We start from the raw sequence: 22,321 nt of genomic DNA, 5'->3' as shown, positions 1-22,321 counted from the left end.
TTTGATTTGAAGAATTATTATTGCTTCATCTTTATTATGTTTCATTTCAGGTGGGAGTTCAGGCTAGCCAGGATTTTTAATTTGAATTTCAAGCATTTTACATTAGGTAATATGATATTACTTCTAAACATTTGAGAACCAGCATTTGTAATCAGTGTTCTACATGACATTTGGCTTGCATACTGTACCCATCTTTAAGTTACGTGTAGCCTTAGAGAAGAAGGTAAGTGATGGCTACAGGGTGTATAGTATCTTTGAAGCTGATGAACGTGTTTTTGACATAATTTTTTAGCTTTTACTTCTGTGATGGGAGGTGGGTGAAATCTGTTGTGGTCATCTGATAGTCAGCACTGGAGTGTTTATTGTCTAGTTATTTGGTTTTTGAAAGAATGAAAGAGGCGATGGATTCTGCGTTTCGTGTTGTAAGCTTTTCTCTTTCGTGGATGGCTGGCGGCTGTGTAGTATGTTTATGCGCATGCAGCTGAGCACCTCTGATAAATGTAACCTTTGCTGAACGTTTGGAAATTACCTTGTGGTTTTAGGACTTTTCAGTGGACTCTCGGGAAGCAGATGGACGACGAATTCCACTCCCCCCCTACCCCCACCAGATTTTTACAGTGTTTAGAGAAGCCCACTTTGTAGGTGTGCCACTGGCTAGTGATGCGTCCTGTGCTGCAGGTTGGAAAAGCTGCTGTAAATTGATACAGATTTTTTATGTAGTTATAAGAATAGTTTGTGGCGTGCTGCTTTCTTCATATCCACTTGAACTCTGGAGTCATTCACTGGGCTCTGCTGCTTTTCATGGCTCTGCGCGGAAAGGGGGCGTTGACACTCCGCTAGCTCCACGGCACAGTTAGGGAGGGAATGAAAGCTGGAAGTCCCAGAATCTGACGGAAGAGTTTCGCTCTCGGATGGTGCTTTTTAAGCCGAATATTGAAAAAGGGGCCAAAAGCATTATAGGAAGTGAACCCATCTATTCATCAATAGTTCAAGTTTTTCTGAATTGTTCTGTTTGCATACATATAATGACTTGCTTTCTTCCTTAATCTTCTCCATGCCTGATTTGTAAGAGGACTTACAGTTGTTCATGATATGAATTTTCTTACGTGCTTAAAAAAAAAAAAAGAAAGAAAGAAAGAAATGCCCCATTTGGTATTTTCTTTCCGTTTTTGTAACTCTCAGGTAAATAAGATGCTGACTGATGCAATAACATTTCGCTAAGCTTTTTTTAGGGAACAGAATCTCCAGGTTTTGTGGTGAGTATATGGAAATATCAGTTATTGAATTAAGGACAAACCATAGATCAGCTGGTGTACCTAGACACCCCCCCCCCACCTGCTGCTAATCTGTTAACATGAAAATTGGCTTTATTTAAATGAATTTTAGCTTGCCACTTTTCTTTTAACAGGCGTCGTTTGTGTAGGAAGTTTCTGTACAGGGTTGACTAATATATTTTTAGCCATGTGGATGTAGCATCAATATGTTATACACAATTAAGGTAACCAGAGTTTTGGGGCAAGATTTGTTGGTGTTCTATATGGCTCTAATATCATGTAAGTTTAGTGTTACTTCTATTAAATATTTTAGGTCTCCCACTTGGCTAAGTTGCTACTGTAGGTACTGTGAAACTATATTGTTTTTATATCTGAATTTGCTATTGGGTAATTTGTTGATTTATGCTGCATTTTTGATTCATGTGTCAGTGATAGAATTTTGTCTTTTTACAAAGGCAGTCTATCATATGTGTAACCTGTAGCTTGTAATTTGGAACCAAGGAAGTTGTGGGTCTTTCCTTTACATTTTAAAAAATGTGGAATAGTGATTCTAACGTATGATTAAGTCTTCACTCATTGTATGTGTGACTGTTAAGAAGGAAGCTTCTTCATCTTTCTGATTATATTGAAGACAGATATTGTAATATTTTCCGCATATGCGGTACTTTTTTCTAGCATGTTTGTTACACAGTTCCATTTCCATTATGAGAAGTCAAGGTGTTTCCAGTGTCCTTATGCTGGATCTATAATTTGATCTCTCCGTAAGTTGTCCTCCTTCCGTTGTTTGAACTGGTATCTGTCTGTATTTGCATGTCATTAAATTCTTGGTGATCTTCAGGGGCTAATGCATTTATGTCTTCCAGCTGACTTAGATCTTGAAATCAGCCACAGGAAAGCAAATAACTCATAAATTAATACTTGTCCTCTTTTGTCTTGGGGCCATGACCAGTGGTATTTACTTACCACTTAATTCACTCAGACCTAAGCCCAGAACAAATCTTTCTTAATAATGTCCACTTACTGCTGTACCTCTTAATCAACAGCCTTTCCCCCATTGAGATACTTTAGCTTACAGACCCTTGATGTTACCATTATTAACAAATCTTAGCATATAGCAGATATTGAAAGTACCTTGCAGAACTCTATCTCCTTGGAATATTATCACTTAAAATTTAAGCACACTGTTTAGTTTTTCTACCTCGAATATTGATATGAAATGAAGTCAGCATTTAAGCAAAATACACAGTGGAAGGTCAGAAAAATGCTACGACTTATTAAGTATTTTGTGAGCAGTAAGTGTAGCGTAGTTTCTATTTTAAGATAACCCCTCTAAATATTATTTAATACACTTTTTTGCTGTGTCTTTTGTTACATCTTTATTGCTTGTGCCATTTACTGTTTATCTTTCTCTTACACTTATTTTTATAGCTGTCTTGGCGCCCCTGTTAGACTAGGATCTTTTCAGAGTATTTATTATGTTTTATTCAGTTGTATTTTCCTAATAAGATTTTATGTAAAAACTTCTAAACATGTTTTTCCTCTGGTTTCAGAATTTTCTTTTCATTGCTTAAAGGATTTTTTTCCGGGGTATTGAATTGCTATCAGTAGAGCCTATATTCTCTGATGATCCTTAGACTAAAGGGTCATGGGTGCAATATCTGTATTAGCAGGGTGGGGTTTTCCTTAAAACCATTTTCTATTATTATAAAATGACATTTTACTTGAACCTGGTAGCCTTAAGCTTCTAGGGAAGAAGTGGGCACTTTTAGACAATGAAGCCAAAAATAGTGCGAAAACCTTCTTTTCTTAGTAATACATGTTTTTTAATTGTAAAAATAAATAAATTGACAGGAACAATCAGCATAATTTCAGTAAGTGCAGCACAGATATGTTGTTAATAAAATCTGTATAAACATGTATACAAGGAAGTAAACAAACGAAAGGTTTGATTTTCTTTCTTGTTCCGGGTAAACAGCGCTTTCCCCACCAGGGATCTGAGGAGCCCTTCCTTCTCTTCAGCTTGGCAGTCAGTGATCTGGTTTCTTCTCCTTGGGAGAGGCCTCCCTCCAGTCTGAGTTTCAGATAGTAGGTCCATTATTCTGTTTGCCTCAGATACAGAATACCGTCAGTCCCATTCCGACAGCCTTTGGGAAGGCGCAGCAGGTCATTAAAGATCTCCTTCTGACCCTTTCTTCTTTAAATAGGAAGTATCTAAAGAGGTGGACCTAAAAAGGGATTTGGGTATCTCTCAGAGCTCAGTAAAACACCCTCAGTGTCGCGTGGAACAGTGCCTAGGGCACCTTTGTTGAGTTTGCAATTAGAAGGGAATATTGAGGTTTACATAAAACATATGTTTTTTGGCCCTTTGTGAAAGGAAGGAGGTAGTAAACGCTGGTTGTTCTTTGAAATAGAGGGTGTTAAACAGGATATTGGAAGCCTGAAAGAGGATGGTTGGAAAACTGTTATTACCAAGAATATTCTTTGGGGGTTAGGTATTAGCAACATAGCCTACAATGATCTGCCTTCCCGGATAAAGAATACTCTGTGCGTGTTTGTTTTTTAAATCTTCAGTGGCACTTACGTTGGATAGTGGTAAAAGGTCATGTACTTTGACAGCATATATGAATATTGATGATACGTTAACAGGGACATTTTAAGTGTTGTAGATTTGATAATACAGATCCTGTGAACAATTGGAAACCGTTGGAAAAAGGTTGGTGAAGCGGTTTTTAACTGGATTTTGCTTTTCACTAAGTTCTCAACCCAACTGAAAACACAAATTGTCAAAATGTTCTTAACCTGTTAGGTGGCAGGTTTTTGCCAAAGTTGAAATCTACCAGGTAAGAATTAGATGTATGGCTACTGAATGAGCTCTTCCCAAACTTTAAAAATATGTTTTAATAAATAAAACTTGACTTAACTGGGTTTCAGTAAAAGGTTAAGAGTATAGGTGTCTTCCGTTGATTGATCTTCTCAAATCATTCTGAAGGTTGAAAGAATTGTAAGTTGATAAAAGAGAAACCTAATCTGTTGTCACTTTATTTCAGTGTTGAAGCACTGATAATGCCTGTGTGTAGCTGATGATGTAAGCTGTTTATGAGTGTTTCTAAATGTTATTAGAGCCGGTTGAGTTTAGGAGTTAGGGAAGCCATTACAAGTGAGCCATCATGGAAGGGACAGGAGGTTCTCTGACGGATGGAGCCTTGTCAGGGAGAATCTGCAGATATACTTCATCAGGGACATAGTTTCCAAACTGAAGGTACAGACACATTTTGATGTCTTGGCAAAGTTTTAAGTGGAACACGCAGTAGTTGGGTTTCTTACATAGGATTTACCATATTCTCAAATGTAATTTTAGTAGCTGGTCTATTCCATATGGAGACATCAGTTCTTTTTGGATTAAGGTTGAGAGAAACACGTGAGGACCTTACCTTAAAAGTCTGAATTTAGGGAAAGTGATAGTGACTTTGACAGATGTTATTTTCCAGCATGGACTATTTCTTTAAGGTGTGATGTTCTGTAATTTTATCCCCTAGAATATCTGTGTGATATTGGCAGTCATTTTGAAAACAGGGGATGATACTGGAACTTGAACAAGGTAAGAAGTAGTAGGAAGTGGGAAAGTAGGTTTCTCCTTCTTTCAAAACAGTCTTCCACTTAAATGTTTGTTCTGTAAATGAATACCCAATAAAACCTCGCCAGTTTGGATTTCTTCCAGGTAAAAGCAGGTTAAATATATGGAAAGTTTGAATAAATTAATATTTAAAAAGAACTAGAGTTTGCTTTTAAATAACTGAAGTGTTTGTGTGCAAAGTGCTTCTAAATTGAGATCTTCAGCCCTGTTGAAATAAGTGGATAATTCTAAATTTATTATAGCTGAGCTATTTGCTTAGTGGCAATATGTTATTTTTAAAAATTCATTTAATTTTTAAAAATACTTTAAGCATACCCCCTGCAAACTTTTTCACATAACGTTCTGAAGATTTCCATTCAAAATCTGGGGGAAATGAATTTCAACCCATTTTATGGGACTGTCAGTTCTCAAAAAATTAATGAAAGAGAACTATAAAAAATAGACACTGGACAAAATTGGAGATGAAGACAGACTGAACATAACTGATTTGCAGGATATTGGTTTTGATAATAGAAAGATAACTATGATCTATAGTTGATAAATGAGGCTCATTAAATAAGGGTTGAAAAATGCAGATGTGCCTGGCTGATAGAAAAGTCTGCGTACAGGCTTTGCTCTAACAAATTGGCGATGGGAAGGTTTGGGGCCGGCTTGCAGCTCTTCAGATGACCTGGGGAGAGGCTGTGGAGCCTTCTCTGTGGCCCCCCCAGGCCGGGCCCATGCAGCTCCCAGGTCTGTCCACAAATAGCCACAGAACCACACCTGGACACATGAGCCTCTCTGACAGACCAGCTGTCTCTATGCACAAAGGGGAGCGAAGTCGTGTTTGTCTTCAGTATAAAACACAGAAAAGCAGTGTGGGGGGAATTCTTGGCATGGGGGCTTGGGTAGGAGAGTTTGTCACGCAGCGCAACAGCTTCAGGTTTTAATTTTAATTTTTTATGCCAGGGCTGATGTTCAAAGGCACCTTTTCTCACTCAGGACTGCTGTTTCTACAAAAGGCGGTTCTTGGCATGTTGAGCTAGAAATCCTCCTTCCTCCTTTCTTCATGGTGCCCCCCCTCTTCGCTGGTACCCACGGGGGTCATCGGGCTTCCTCCAGTTTTGCAGCCATGGCCGATGTAAGGGGTCGAATGTGTTTTACTTTGCATCACCCAAGCTCCGTGGGAAATAGATTTTAATTTACAAATTTCCACTTTGTAGGTAACTGAAGGCAAACATCTAAGTTCTATAATAGGAGATCTATAACCAGCAGGAGCTCATGGTAGCATTTGTGGGCTGGTTACTTGCTTTTATTTTTCTTTTCGACTGGAAGTAACTATTTTTAATATTAACCATCAGCTTAGGAGAGGAAATAAATATATGTAGGGAGCAAAATTTTTCATTCTTCCCTCACAATGTAGGATTTTAGAAGTGTCTCTCTCTTCCTCATCTTTTTCTTTTGCCTTCTCTAAATCGTTGTAAAATAACTGAATGGTCTTGTTTTCTTTTGTTTGGGTCAAGAAATTTTAGCTGAAAATTGTTACTGTGTGAAAGAAGATTATTGACTCAACAAGCCTTCAATTTTCCGTGAATAACACTCCCACCCCCTAGCTTCAGGAGCACGCCGTGCATGCATTCTATTTTAAAATACAGACTGTAATTTAAAACAGGCAGTTTGATGCCCCACTGAACTTTGTTTAAGCCTGGAATAAAAGAGGGGGGAAAAAAAGCTTTAAGCTACAAAAAAGTGACTAAGCTTTCTCAACCACTTTTCTTCATAATGCATTCTATTTAAGAAAAAAAAAAAAAAGCTGTCAGGTACTATTGTTGTCTCTTTCCACAGGACCTAAATTTTATCCAATGTTAAATTGTGGTGTGTGTGCCTTTTCACTTTATTTCATTATCAGGCTGTCGTTTGAATTTTCCAAGTGTTCAGAGCAGCAGTCCCGTGCAGTGGAATCTCTGTACATACATTTGTGCATTTTGTCCCTGTTCTGTGCGTGGGAGAGCATGAATTCTAAAATTCAACATAGAATTGTTAGCATTCAGTCATTGGTAGCCAATTTTCTAGAGTTCTCTTGATTTAACTAGTACCTGATCATTAGACCAGGATGATAGTAAATAATCTTAGGGCTAACTATTTAGATCAGATTATTATAAAAATGATTATCTGGAAGTCATTTAAATCACTTGCCCTTTTTTTCTCTTCACAAAAAAGAAAATGAGCAGCATATGATGACTCGTATGGAAGGAATGATGACTTTATTGTGACAAAGGAGTATATTTTGACCTGGACACCTGTTCTAATGATGATGCTGAATGGTAAACAGGGCTAAATCTTAGCTAAGGTTCTGGCTCGTGTATGCCCTTAAGTAATGACTCATGTGCAGCTCCAGCAATGGTCTCCCTCCCATTTCTGGCTGCCATTTGCTTTTGAACATACTTCAGGATTTGGAGTTGCCTGATTGAGTCCATAGCTTTATTATGCAGGTCACGGGAGAGCCACTTACGGGGCCTTCTTACGGAGTCTGTCTATCCCATCCCGGAGATTGCAGACGGCTCCCTCTCCCCGCTGTGGAATCAGTTTAGCAGTTTGACATATTTGAGTGTAGGGAAGTTTCAGGAGAAGGAGAAAGGTTTATATTGAAAAGTTGAGAAGCGCATATACCAGGTAACTTTATGACCATCTGGTATAAAGAGGGAGAGGCAGGAAAAAGAAACAAACAAGGAAGCTGCAGGACAATGAAATCTTACCTTTGTAACGCAAGGTCTGATGCCTTTTCCTTATTAGGCATTAATAAGGAAACCCTTATTAATGGATCAGTGGCAACCCAGTGGAGACCGGTCTCTGAGCCAAAATAATCAGCAGTCGGTTTTAATTTTGTGCTGGTGTAAGGAAGACCCTCATGGTCTGTATCTGAGGCCTCCAATCACTTCCAGCCCTCCAGGTTTACATGTGTGTGCTAGAAAGTGACTGACTAAGCACTCTGTGCTTCTTAAATGGAGATTTACCACTAATGGCAATAGTAGCAACCCAGAGACACGAAAACCACTGTTTGTTCTTGAAGAACCCAAGTCAGTTTCATGAAAAAAGGCCCCTGCATTTTGTGCTGCCTCCCACCTCTGGAGCTCCTTGGTTTGATCTGGGTAGGGCAGTGTGTTACAACTCTTACTTGGTATTTAATACCATCGTTGTGAAAGCACGGAGTGGGGTCCCCTGAGACAATGCTACATACGCTGTACCTGATCCACAGGTAAATGCTGTCTCTTAAAGTTGGCAGGGATTGAGCGAGCACAGCGGAATCCTGCCCCGTCTGAGACTTGTACCCTGATACTGAGACCTTCCCAACCCCCCCTCCCCCCAAATTTCCCATGTACGGTAGAGATCTTTCATCAGTCTTTATTTTTTTCCCATGGGTGTGGGTGGTTGAGAAGTGCAGTGATTTAGTTAACACCTTCTAATGACCCCAAAAGTATGCGGTTGGTCTTTTGTAATTATCTGTCTCTGGAGAAAATGTGGCTTCAAAATAATAATAATAATAATAATTATATATAATAATTTATTGAACTCCGTTTCTAAAAGGCTCGTCTTGTATAAATAAAACTTTCAGTTAACTAACACTGGAAGTTGCTAGTAAAAGAACAGCTATGCCCAGAGTAAGGGGTCTTAGAGAATATTGTAGACGTGAGTTCCACGAACTTTAAAGACATGCCCTTCTTGACATCTGTTTTGTCTACTCAAAGCCAAATCCTACCCCAAGTTCTATTTTTGAAAGTCTGGTACTTTCAGGTTACCAAGGCAAGTGAATTGTTCCCTGCCTTTTATTTATGCAAAGCCTTTATTTTCAAAACGCCTTCATTACCACTGGAGGCAGGGAGACAACTTAAGAGGTGAGTGTATTATCTCGCTAATGAGGTTGAGTCAGATTATTAAAAAGTGATGGCAGTGAGAATGCTGAGGGAGAAAATTGTTGAAATAAAGGGAGGGATGAATGATAGATGCTTTTAAGGTTTTTAAGCTGAGTGGCCAGGAGATGAGTGTTGGCGATGACAAACACAGGGCTGATGTGGTGGTGGGAGTTGGTTCAGGGAGAAAAGGGAATAGCTCAGAGATGTTATGCGATTAAAAGGCAAGTCCTGAATAAATCCGCTTGAATTCTAAAACTCCTAAAAGAAAGCATTTCATCTTTGTTACCCAAAACCTTATTTTTCGTATAATTCTTTTATGTAAGAGATAAAACATTGTCATAAATAGGAACTGATGTTGAATGAATGACAGCAGTGGCTGTAACTGCCCATTTCACTACAGTTCTTGGAGATGATTTGAAGAGTGTTGCAGTTTGTGTAAACAACTCAGCAGATGTACCAGAGCGTTGCTATAGCTCTAACATGGAGCCAGACAAGAGGGCCATCTCAGAAATAGATGGAACTATGTATAATTCAGTTAGGAATCATGGCTGGCCCCATTGCTTTTGTTTTTAGGAGAAGCCAGTAAGTTTATATCCCAATATGATCCTATCCTGGCTGGGGTGGGGCCAGGTGACTTTGTATTGCTTTGTTTGGCTCACTTTGGAATGATTTAGACTTTGTTCTGATTGCATTTCATTCTGGAGGGGCATCCCTTAGGTTCGTGTATATCGTTATGACTTCTGTTCTGAAACTTATTTTGAGGATGTGCATTGGTGAGCCTCCTATACAAATTTCACGTTTTTACTTGTTTGTTTGTTTTTCTTTTTGGAGGCTGTGCAACTGTGGGAGGGGCGGGGGAACCTGGTTTGCACGTGCTGTTTTTGAAGGCTGTTCTCTTTTATGGTGTAGAAGCAGTTGCTCCTTTGAATACCTTGAGTTTCTGTGATACATTTAAATCCCAGCCGAGGAAATAGAGCCTTAGGGAGATTACCATGAACTCTGAACAGACTTCTCTTGGTGTTTTAAAATTAAACCCCTCTCTCCCCTTCCCCCTCCCCCTCGTGTTTAAAGCACTGCCATTTTACTTCTGGTATAAAGAGCAAAGGTTTAGTATTAATGAGTTATGAAAATGTGTGTAGTCTTATGTATTTTGCTTCAGAGTTTTTTAAAGCTCTCATTCCCAGATGAGAAAATAAAGACTCCACAATGGCAGGAAACTGGACTCGACGTTCCCGCGGTGGTAGAGTCGCAGTGAATCTGTAGCTCATCTCGTTGCAGCAGCTGCCTGCATCTGTTCTGATGTACACCTGAGTGCCCTTCAACTTTAGTTTTCCAACTTAAGACCTTCTCTCTTTTGAAACACTGTTTTGCCAGTTTAGATTAAAATTATGAGTGTCTTCGAATAAATACGAATATGTTCAGATTTTCCCAAGTGGTTTTGCTTTTTCATAGTCACTCTATTTGTCTTTCCTCGGCCAGCATGCCTAAATGTTGATATCCTCGATTAATGCACAAGATTTCACTTTACACATAAAAGCTCAATTACATTTACCAGTCATTTATTGACTACCTCCTGTGTTTAAGATTTTATGTTAGATGTAGGAATAACGTAAAAATAAATTTTGGATTATCTTATTAGTGTTCTTTTCTGTAACACATGCAGCAATAGGAAATCAACAAGAAAACATACCTCTATGCAGAACGCCTGTTATTGGAAACTCTTGTTATCTTCAGAGAACCATCTATAAAATCTGCACAATTCATACTTTTAGCAAGTGTAATATCACAGAAATGTTTTGCCATTCTGTGGAAGTTTGGGATATTGGAAAAGGTATGAGCAGTGACAGCTCTATCGAAATGAAGTTAGCCTTCTCTGCAAGGGATTTCAGGTGGCATTTAGTCGGGTACTAGAAGTGCTTGTTATTTTAGGGGAAGAACACTGTACACACTTGTATCAACATTTGGTGTGGTTCACTAATGATTCTGTTGGCTTTCTTGAGGGATTTTGTGAGGGGTCTTATTATTTCCACTCCTTTATTTTTCTGACTTAATTTTCATTCTATTTTTATAGGGATGAAAACAAGATATTAAAGTTCTAGCCATCTTTGATATAATTCTGGCCCTTTCTGGAAGCATCAGTTTTTAAGAAGTGTATCTAAATATGCACATTATGGTTCACCAAGCACATTCACACATATGATCAATTTAGTTTTATCGCCTAGAAGCTTCACCTTGACCCCGTGTGTTACGCGAGATGGAACATACATAAAACTTCTTGTGTGGTACTTGCCTTATGTGTAAATGCTCAGTAAATGTCAGTTTCTTACATTTGTTTGCCGCTCTTTTGAAACTTACTTAGCTGCCCGTGCCCCCCGTTAGGGTTGCCAGTCTACCCGTCTTCCCCAAGATCCAGTATCCCCTTCCCCTGGATGAAGAAACCCGGGCAGAGACCTTGTAGTGTCCCAGTGACTGTGGCAGCTGACTGTTGGCCAAAAGTTTATCTCACTGACTCCTCACCCGTTAGACTCCATTGTTGGGCCTCCCAGTATGTGGACCTCTTCGGATCAAGTGTGTTGGTGTGAATACCACTGGGATTCCTGTGCATTCGTTTTGATTTTGCGTTCTTCATTTTTATTTACCACATACCAGAAGAATGTGTATATGCGAAAACTGCATTAAATACGTTGCAACTCAAAACAATCCTAATGGGCTCTCCCACATTATGGTTAGAGTTGTGCAGGTAACTAAATGGCTTTTCCTTTTCCTTTTTTAAATGTTTTTATTTTATTTCTGAAAGAGAGAGAGACAGACAGACAGACAGCATGCGCAGAGGAGGGTCAGAGACAGAGGGAGACACAGAATCTGAAACAGGCTCTGGGCTCTGAGCTAGCTGTCAGCACAGAGCCCGATGCGGGGCTCGAACCCACGAACCATGAGATCATGACCTGAGCCAAAGTTGGACACTTAACCAACTGAGCCACCCAGGCTCCCCTAAATGGCTTTTCTTGCTCTTTCCAACTTGTGGTATTATCTGGGAGTGATAAAATCACCTAACAGAAGATACAGAAAAGAAAAGGCATGAGGAAAGGCATGGATAGAAATCTACTTTGCTTTCAGTGAAGTCTGCCTTAGATAAACTCCTTAGATTTTGCAAAGGGTTTTCAGGTTTCTGAGGCAGCCATAACCGTGGGAGCCATAGTGGTTATCCAGGAATACCTGGCTGTGACTGGTGACACACCTTGCGTGGGAGGCTGAAGGTGCTGCAGTAGGTAAATAACTTAAGATACCTCCTAAGTCAAATACATTTCCCCTCCCTCTCCCTCCAGTACACAGAGAGGAAAGGGCAGGGATCATGGGGGCCATGCATAAATAATTTTATTACTATAGAAAACACAGCTTTTGGAATTCTCTGGCTTTTTTCAGCCCAACTAATTAGATGACATTGATTAAGTATGTCATTTTGAGTCAGGTAGTGTTTTGCAAGGGGAACACTCTGGAAATTACCTTACTTTGGATTTCTTGTACTGCTCTTTTAGACTGTTGTGTTTATTGATGTTTTAACTGTATATCCCTTGGGGCGCCTGGGTGGCTCAGTGGGTTAAGCGTCCGACTTCGGCTCAAGTCATGATCTTGCCCATCAGAGTTCAAGCCCTTTGTCAGGCTCTGTGCTGACAGCTCGGAGCCTGGAGCCTGTTTCAGATTCTTTGCCTCCCTCTCTCTCTGACCCTCCTCCTCCCCTGCTCTCTCTCTCTCTCTCTCTCTCTCTCTCTCTCTTTCTCTCTCAAAAATAAACAAACATTAAGAAAATTTAAAAAAAAAATGTACATCCCAAATAGAGAACTTCTGCCAATGCTTATTTAATAAGTCCCAATATATTTAGCCAGCAGTGGTAGCTAGTGAAAAGGTACCTGGACAAATTATAGAGGAAATGAATATTAATTTAAATTTTTTAAAAATGTTTTATGTATTTCTTGGAGAGAGAGAGAGAGACAGCGTGAGCAGAGGAGGGTCAGAGAGAGAGGGAGTCACAGACTCTGAAACAGGCTCCAGGCTTTGAGCTGGCAGTCAGCACAGAGCCCGACGCGGGGCCCGAACCCACGAACCGCAAGATCATGACCTAAGTGAAAGTCGGACGCTTAACCGACTAAGCCACCCAGGCGCCCCATTGAATGAATATTAATTTATAGTGGTAAATAGAGTAATATATTTTACTTTCTCCAACACATTTTATGAAATATTTTACCATATTCCTTGTGTATGATACTCACTATCGCTAATTTTACTTTTGAATGTATTCACAAACCCAGTTTCTCATCAATACAACAAAATTATATGAAGTTTAATATAATTCATTTTTTTACCCTCTCTGAAGTTTTTTTTAATTCTTAATGTTTATTTCTGAGAGAGAGAGGGAGATACAGAATCTGAAGCAGGCTCCAGGCTCTGAGCTGTCAGCACAGAGCCCAGTGTGAGGCTCAAACTCACAAACTGTGAGATCATGACCTGATCTGAAGTCAGACGCTTAATGGACCCAGACACTCAGGTACCCCGCCTCTCTGAAGTTTTTATGCTGTGGCATTGTAATATAAAAAGTATGACCCAGATACTATATAACTTAATGATTGAAATTTAAGACTATAGATTTCTTCATCTACAAAAGTGTTTAAAAACAGCTTGGCAAACTCTCTCTCTCAAAAATAAGTAAACATTCAAAAATATTTTACTATCTCTCTCTCTCAAAAATAAATAAACCTTTAAAAAAAAATGAGGGGCACCTGGGGTGGCTCAATCCACTAAGTGTCTGACTTTGGCCCAGGTCATAATCTCATGGTTTCTGAGTTTGAGCCCTGTGTCCGGCTCTGTGCTGACAGCTCAGAGCCTGGAGCCTGCTTCAAATTCTGTGTCTCCCTCTCTCTCTGCCCCTCCCGCACTCACACTCTGTGTCTCTCTCTCAAAAATAAATAAACCGTAAAAGAAACAAAACAAAACCAAAAAAAAAAAAAAACAAAAACCCCATTTTGGAAGAGGTGTTCTTCTTCCAACATGTGTCCTTAGGAATGTGAAAATAAATTTGTTTATTTTTAAGTATACCACTGGCCACTTTTAACTGAAAGAGTCCTGTTGTGACAATATTTTCATTTCCTATGATGTTTTTACATAGAATTTATAACCTGTGTGTTTCTAAATAGGAATTGAGCTGACCTGCATGCAGTAAAGCATTTGTATAAACTGAGACTACTCAAAGTGGGATACAGATTTTTAAAAAATGTTTAAAAATAGAGAAGTAAACAAACCATGATAATGCAGTTATCATGAATCACTGTTAAATTTAAGGCTGTGCAGTGCCTGACTGGCCCAGTCCGTGGAGCCTGTGACTCTTGATCTCGGGGTTGTGAGTTCAAGCCTCACATTGGGTATAGAAATTACTTAAAAATAAAACCTTAAAAACATAAATTTAAGGCTGCATTCCTGACAACCTAAGTAGAAGGGGAAAACTGAGGTTACATGATTATTAACATAAAGCGACAACATTTCTTGAAGTGGAATATCACTTTTATAATTTTGTGAGATAATAAAATCTTTTTATTTTGTAAAAGGAAATAGACTATAAAGGAACTATACGATATTCCTGTGAAAATAGTGAATAGCGATGCCAAAATATGGGCTTTCTATTTTTTTTTATAGTGTTAAAGATGTTTTTTCATTTTATTTGAGACAGTTATCTAGAGCTTAAGTTTGGCATCTTGTCATTTAAAGAAATGAGTGAATGAATGGCTGTTTCTTCTATAACTTGCTTAACTGTCACAGTCGTTAAGTCCAGCAATTCTGTCCAAAGGAGTAGCTTATCAAGCTCATTTTCATTTCAGAGTTTTTTTTGAAGATAATAATTTTGTAAGCATAAAATATATAGCAGGATGAAAAGTCATTTAATAAAGAAGTACTTCAGTTGTGAAGTAAGCTTTTCTTTGTTTTGACGGATAGGTGACATGTTGTTTTGTAACTTGGCATTTTTCTGTTGTATGTGTTTATGGGAGAAGATTGCTCTTCTTTGAGTTACAAGATTTGGCCTCACAATTAATGGGGTTGTTCTAAAGTTTACAATGCAGACATTCCACTCACAACTTTGGAGTTATAACCTTGTAATTTGTATCTTCTGGCAAAGTCTAGTGTTTTTTGTTGTTGTTGTTGTTGTTGTTGTTGTTATTTTGGTACCTGTTGACCTGCGCACATCGTAAAATTAGAGATGTGTTCCTCAGGACGAAAAGGACAAATCCACCAACTCCTTCTGAGTTTTAGTGGGAGGAGCCCTGGCGCCGGGGTGATTCCTCCACTTTGAACCCCAGGACCGGGCACGGAAGAGTCTTTGTTCCAACGTGTGTTGGTTGTTGTGCCTAATGCTTCAGAAGGAGTGGACGTGGACAGCAGGCTAGCCAGTGACCCCCTCACTAGGGGACAAGGATCTCGACACCAGTCGTGATTTGAATCCACAGCTCTCTTTGGCTCTTGGCCCTTCATCAGTCTTAACGGGGAAGGAGAACAGGGCTCTGGTGGTTGTTGGAAAGGGGCAGCCGGATCACGCCTCTGTTATTGTGAAGGAATTAGATTCATTTGAGCCGCTAACCATGTGACCGAACTCAACAAAAAGATAACATACATTTATTCTTAAAGAGTAGTAACAATATATATAGGCAAACCACGCTGTTCATTTGTAGGTAGGTCTTGTCGTTCATAACTTCCTGTACGTGAAAAGCCCTGGTGTGGTCATTTCCTCCTTGTAGAGCCTCTTCCAGAACCTTAATTCTTTTGTATTTCATTACCTCTAGGAAAATTACCTGCTCCCGATTTGGGGCGTCCACTTTTACAAATTGTACGGTTACAAAATCACGAAATAGCACTGTCAGCGTCAGCTTTATTTATCTGTGTGTTTTTGGTTTTTTTTTAAGACACACACACAAAAAACCCCTGTAAATTGGGAAATTGTTTCCCTTCAGAGGGCTTAAAAAATATCTTGAGTTTGTTGGGATTAAATTGGGTGGCAGTCAGGGCAGCCGCACTCGTGCAGCTAAAGTGCACAAATCGATTTTGCTCCCTTAGCTGCCTGCTTGTGCCTAAAACAATTTTTGACGAACGCCAGAGTTTCACAGACGTAGGAGTAGCAGTTCTAGAGGTGGTTTTGCGAGTCCCTTGGAGCAGCCATGCACATCTTCAGCCACTCTTAATTTGAATGAGAAAGGGGATGGGAGAAGCTATTTTTATTTTCTCCTGGGAGCAAGAGAAAAGGAGGCGGAACTCTGTACCATGTAATTTTAAAAAAGAAAAAGAAATCAGATTCCATTGAGATCCTTTCTTGTTTACTTTTTGTTTTACTCTTGCTGTCTCCCAGTGTGTTTGACTCATATAAGTCTTCCCCCAGGAATATGAGAATATGTGGTACAGTCCGCCTCATAACCTTCCTGGATATTTTTATAATTTATCATCAGCTGACACCGCCTGGGTAGAATATTCTTACCACTCCCTCTGGCTGCTGGAAGTCTGAAATTACATCTTTGTCTTTGAAGTCAGGCATACTGTTAGCGTTGCTATGGTGACAGGGTGGGTAATGGCGTCCGCAGACTGGAGATTGGTATTTAGCGTTTAGACGCTGCTGTACACAAGGCCTTGATTTTTAGAGTGGTTACTGAACTATTCCCTTTTAGTAAATGTTTAAAAATTACATTTTTACATGGTCTTACTAGATTAATAGTCATGGTTTATTTCATTTTAACTGCAAGGATAAAAGCATTATTCCATTAAATGGGTAGCTTTTTTTCTCTCTTGGTTTATGCATTATTAACACAGGCTTTCCTGTTTTGCTTGTAACATTTTATAGGCTTTTTCAAACAGGCAGTCAGATTTGCTCCGTCGCTCTTTTAGGTTTTGGCCTTAACCCATTATCTGCTTGATCTTGCATGATTTCAGAGGGGACAAAGTTCTAAGGAACTAAGCTTTTAAAATATTAAAAATGAAGAGAGGGAGGGAGGGAGAGAGCATGCACATGTGTGTGTGTTACTCAGTATATGACAGTGTTGATTGATCAGTCTTTGCCCGTGAATGGCAGCAGTAACTTTCTTCTTAAATGGTTTTGTTTCAAGTTTCTCTCTAGCCCGTCTCCCGTCCTAGACCCTCACAAAGGGATAAAGGAGAGATTGTTTATGGTTGTGGGGAACTGTGGGACATTTTGGAAAGGTTTTAGTTAATGTAACTTTTAAAGTAATATTCCCTCAATTAAGCCTGTTTGGTCTGGGACCAGTTACTTATATTACATATGATTTATTGATGCTTAATTTTTTTGTCCTTAGAATAATGGTGGCTCTTAAAAAGTTCACATAGTATATACATGTCCCTCGTGACGTCATATACAAACTACTTCTAAAGTATCATTTTGAATGCCTCAGCATTTGGAATTTACTGCTTCCAAAGATACTTTATTTCTGGTCATTTAAATTGTTAGGAGATTCTTGAAGTTGGATTCTACTTCTGCCTTCTGGAACCACATGAGAGAAGTCTAAGTCCCTTGTCTCGGTCATGGCTGTTCAGATATTTGAAGGTAGTTTTCATTTTACCTGGGTTTTCACTAGGCTAAATTATTAGTTCCTTTCTTTTCCCCATCGTGTGGTTTCAAGTCTGTCACCCTACTCTGAATTCTTTGATAGACTTCATTTTGTGTAAGTGTTTCCAAACAGGAACCCACAACCAGACTAAATACTCTGTAAGTGTAGCTGGTGTGGAGCCAGCCTGCCACCACCTTTGTCTCGGACCGTCATGACCCCAGGAGCTAACTTTCTTAGCGGCTACTTCCCACTCTGGCCCTGTGTTGGAAAGTGCTTCTAAGGTGCATGTCTCATCTGTCCTGAACTTGAACCTATGTGCAGCCTTCACATTTTCCCTTACTGAGTGCTATCTTATCAGCTTGGGACCATTGTTCAAGCCTGCTGACTTGTAGTTAGATCCCGAATCTAGCATCTACTTGTATTTAATAAAATTTCTACCTGTGTGTTATCTGTAAATTTGTATCTCACTACAACTCTTAATATAAAAAAGTAGACTAAATGCAGAACTTTTTGATATTTTGGTTGTTGCCATTCACCCGGGAATAATAAATCTCGAACTTCCATGTGTTCTAGGCCATACATTATGTATCCGTAACACCGTCATCCTAAGAAGACTTAGAAGCTGGGTGGGAATCCAGAACAACTGAGACTATGGATAGTACTGTTATACATATAAAGGCTCTGTAATATTGAAAGTTATATATGCTTTGTTAGATAATTTTGTCTTCATCAAACCTGTGTTCTGCATGGTAGAAGAAAATTGACTTTGGAAGCTAGTTCCTGTTGCTGCATCGAACGCTACATCCTGGCTTCTTCCCTGTAACTGGGAAGACTAGGCAAGATAGGCATCAAGAGGAGGTAGAAGAGCCTGTGCCCGTCCCCAGAGCCTGAATGTCACGGGGCCACGGCAGGTCATACTTCCCGCTGGTCTTGGGATCTTCGAAATGAAGTAGTCCCATTTGAAAGGCATTTTCAGTGAATGAGACTGTTGGTCACACGAGCCCCTGGCTTATCCCATCAGGACGGTTGGTGGAGACAGCAGGTTGTGTGTGTGTTGGGGCGGGGGGGGGTCTCCTTTACTTCCTCCTTATTTCTCTGTGTTCATCCACCTGTCTGACACATGCCCCATGCTGTGCTTTCCATTACAAACCGGCCAGAACTGAGGGCCCTGGGCACTAGGGAAGTTAAACTGGTGTAGTTTTTCCTCAGCACAAGCTGCAGGGCACCTGCTTCTGCCCAGCATGGTGCTTCGCCTCCTTGCCCACCACTATCTATTGGGGGGGGTGGGGGGGGCCTAGTGAGTCATTCAGAAAAGAAGACATCATTTTTTTGACTGGGTCCCAGGTCTTTTCACGTGTGCATGGAGAGAGGCACACAGTTTTTGCCTGTAATAAGCTACTTCCACCGCCCCCACCTCTACATCTCTCTCTGCAGGAGACAGGGCTCCATTTCTGGACAAAGGTACTTGAGAGGCAGGGCACTTACAGATTAAAAATTTGACAGTAAGTTTTACAGATTGGAGAAAGAACGCTTTAGACCAGTGCTGGTTCATGGAGTGGCAGGTGGGAAATAATCCTCTAGGGACTCTCTCTAGGGACATTATTCCTTTCCTTCCTTATTTGTAGGCCCTTTATGACTAATGACCATGTAAGCTTCTGTAATTGGCCAGCAGTTTGGGCTTGAATTGGGATGAGGGATGGGCATGCTCTCACTCGGCTGAAATTCTTCATGAGTTTCCGTGACTTGCATCTCCCCCCAAAAGAACAAATATATGAGTGAATTTGGCTGCTGAGTCTTGCACTGTTTATTCTGTATCCATGTCATTTAATATGTTAGCCACTTGCCATATGTTGCTATATAGCACTTGAAATATGACTAGGGTGAGGAACTGAACTTGAATTTGAATTAAGTTTAAAATAGCCATATGAGGCTAACGGCTTCCCAAGTGGACAGTGCAGTTCTAGCTTATGCATCCCGTGTAGGCTTGTTTTTACTACAGAGTGAATTTTGGTAGAATCACAGTGTGCTCACTTACATTCGGGCTTTCAGTGCATTCCGAACTAGCATTTAAAACTAATTCATTCACACATGTGTACAGGAGATTGCAGGTACAGAAATAATTTAGGTGTAGAGTTTATCTTTTGCGGGGTTTTGGTGTATTTATAGATGGAAAACCAGGATTTCAGGAGTGAGGATAATTGCACCTTCAGTGGAGATTGCTGTGCACTCATGCTGTTTTAATAGTTAGAAGGCTGAAGTACTTCCCTGCCTTTCTACTTGCCTGTTTATCTGTGCTTTTATTAATCTGTATTTACCAGAAATAGTGATCATAGAGGACGTCTTCTGGATGTGCCCATCTCCCTTCCACGTGCATGCCAGTATCAAGGTCAGGTTCAGCTGTGAGGTCCAAGCCCCTGGGCCTGGACTGTAGGTCAAGTAGAAGTGGGGCCCGCGGGGAACAGAGTGTATCTGGAGCTCCAGGATTGTGCTTGTCTGCGCCCTGTGCGGGGTTAAGCTGCAGCTTTTGCCGTAAGGTCTGTGGTTTGACATCTTTTTCAGAACTTCGGTATCGCATCTGAGAAGTAGCTTGGGTTCAGCCAATGGGGTTGAAAATAGTTTCCCATAAATGTGTCCAGATGATGTCTGCTGATATTTAGGATATTTTTCCTTCTGTCTAATTGTAAAGGGCATCAGGATGTGTGTTCTTTTATAAGCCTCGGACAGTTTCATATTTACAGCATGAGAATAGGTGGCAATTTCGGGGCAGCATAGGAATTTTCCAGCTCTGACTTTTTTAGGGCTGAGTTCCTCATTTGCCAGGTGAGGAGGGATCTTCCTGATGGGAGATGAGGGTACAGGGAAGCCCTGGTATGGAGTCTGCCTTGCTGCTCCTCCATGTCCCCCAGACAACTGGGTTTCTGTATCGTGTTAGGGAATTTGTGTGTGGCCCTGCCTTCCCCTCATATTTAAGAGTGGCCACTTCATCCACTATTTTAGTGCTCCACATGTTTAGAATTTTCTTAAGAACTATATTTTACATCTAAAATAATGTAGTTGGGTTCTTTGAATAATATGTTCCAGGATTTCTTTTCCTTCCTTCCTTCCTTCCTTCCTTCCTTCCTTCCTTCCTTCCTTCCTTCCTTCCTTCCTTCCTCTCTCTCTCTCTCTCTCTCTTTCTTTCTTTNCCTCTCTCTCTCTCTCTCTCTCTTTCTTTCTTTCTTTCTTAAGTGAAAATCACTTTGAAAAAAATATTTTAGAGAGAGAAAGCATGAGTGGGGGAAAGGGGCATCGGGGAGAGAGAGAGAGAGAGAGGGAGAGAGGGAGAGAGGGAGAGAGAGAATCGAATCTTAAGCAGCCTCCATACTCAGTGTGGAGCCCGACATGGGACTTGATCCCAGAACCCTGGGATCATGACCTGAGTTGAAATCAAGAGTCAGATGTTCCACCGACTGAGCCACCCGGGCGCTGAGTCCCAGGATTTCTGATTCATTTGTCACCACCTTCAAAACTCAGCTTCTGCTTGCTGTCCAGATTTCCCCTCACTGAGCACTGCACCTGCCAGTCAGGCACAGCCCACGTGTTAGTGCTGCTTCCTGATGGCAAAAGGTTACAGATGGACTCTTTTGTCAGGGCCATTATCCCACACCCAGGAACATCTTTGTATTTGTAAACTCCACCCCACGGTACGTACAGAGGAGGAAAAACACTAGGAATGAGTAATAATGATTTTCTCAATATTTGTTTGATTCGATGGCAGTAATGTACACTTCAGCGTCAGAAGTAGATGGATGGGTTATTGTTGCTTGTTGCTTCTACTCATTCAGTCTATAAACCTAATTTGTCTTATTTATGATGGGAGAAGGGGAATATATGAATTCATTTCACTAAGCAGTTCTTGAGTTCTGGGAGTGTGCTATCATGATGGATACAGTCTCGGTTTGCGGAAAGATGAAGAAATACAGAATCCCTGAGATTATGAGGTGCTTTTCAGCAAATGTATTTTGTTGTGGTATTTGTTTACCCACCTTGTTGTGGCATATGTAAATACTCCCCAAATGTCTAAAGTGTTCCTTTTGGATAATATTTTTAATTCAGGTCTGGATTTCTCTTTCTTCATTTGAGAAACAGTGGTCCTCCCTCCCTCCCTGTCCCTCTTTTGGGAAAAGCCAGTAATCTAGGTAATTTCTATTTAAAAAGCTCTATTAAAACCGAGGAGTGATGGTAGACCACTTAATGAAGCAAAGCGCAAAAGATGATGAGGACGAGAGTGATAGAGAGGCAGTGCACTAATGAAGCCACTTACTTTTAAAGGTAAGGAAAAATAAAGAAGCCCACTTCCCTTTCTTCTAACCTGGCTGTTCTCTAGAATTTTCAGTTAAGTAAAATCGTTAACTCCGTATATGTGCTTCAAACTAAACACAAAACCCCAAAGACTGTTTAATTATCACACTTCTGTTAATAAGATTATGGGACTTGCATCGGAAAGATACTGTGTGAAATGGAATTCTTTCCTGTGTTGGTGAAAATACTTAGTTTGTGTTCTTTCTAATGGTTGGCTCTACTATTCTGCTTTCTAGCCCCTGAAGGGTGAAAGCAAGAAAACAACCATTATTTCATGCTGTTGGAAAGGTCTTGCCTAATTTGAATTGTTTGTTGTTACAGCATGTAGGGTTTTGTTCTTAAAACCTCTTAAAAAGATGGATGTAATGTCTTATTTATCAGGATATTTTCAATAAAATCTTGGCAGTTTACTGTTACTAAAATTTTATGAGACGTCTTCAGAAAAAAAGTGTAACGGTTGCGGAGTAGAGTCGACTCCACTCCTTCTTTTGAAATATATCCTCCGTTTAAAAAATAGGACTTCATCGTCCTCACCCCTTTACCCTCACCGGGTAAATAAATAAATAATATGTAAAGCTTTAGATTTCTCCC

At 40.1% G+C, this 22,321-nt stretch overlaps 1 protein-coding gene across 7 annotated transcripts in view; it reads left to right on the top strand.

The window, feature by feature from the left end:
• The window catches only part of ARID1B (AT-rich interaction domain 1B), a 443,851-nt gene that overhangs the window by 164,167 nt on the left and 257,363 nt on the right, over nucleotides 1-22,321 (top strand). The gene's annotated exons all lie outside the window — the stretch shown is intronic.

This window comes from Hyaena hyaena, unplaced genomic scaffold (assembly GCF_003009895.1).
Source record: "Hyaena hyaena isolate Hyena2069 unplaced genomic scaffold, ASM300989v1 scaffold_81, whole genome shotgun sequence".
In the NCBI taxonomy this organism is placed as follows: domain Eukaryota; kingdom Metazoa; phylum Chordata; class Mammalia; order Carnivora; family Hyaenidae; genus Hyaena; species Hyaena hyaena.
Note: the sequence above shows the minus strand (reverse complement) of the source record. Positions and strands in the feature narration are given on the sequence as shown.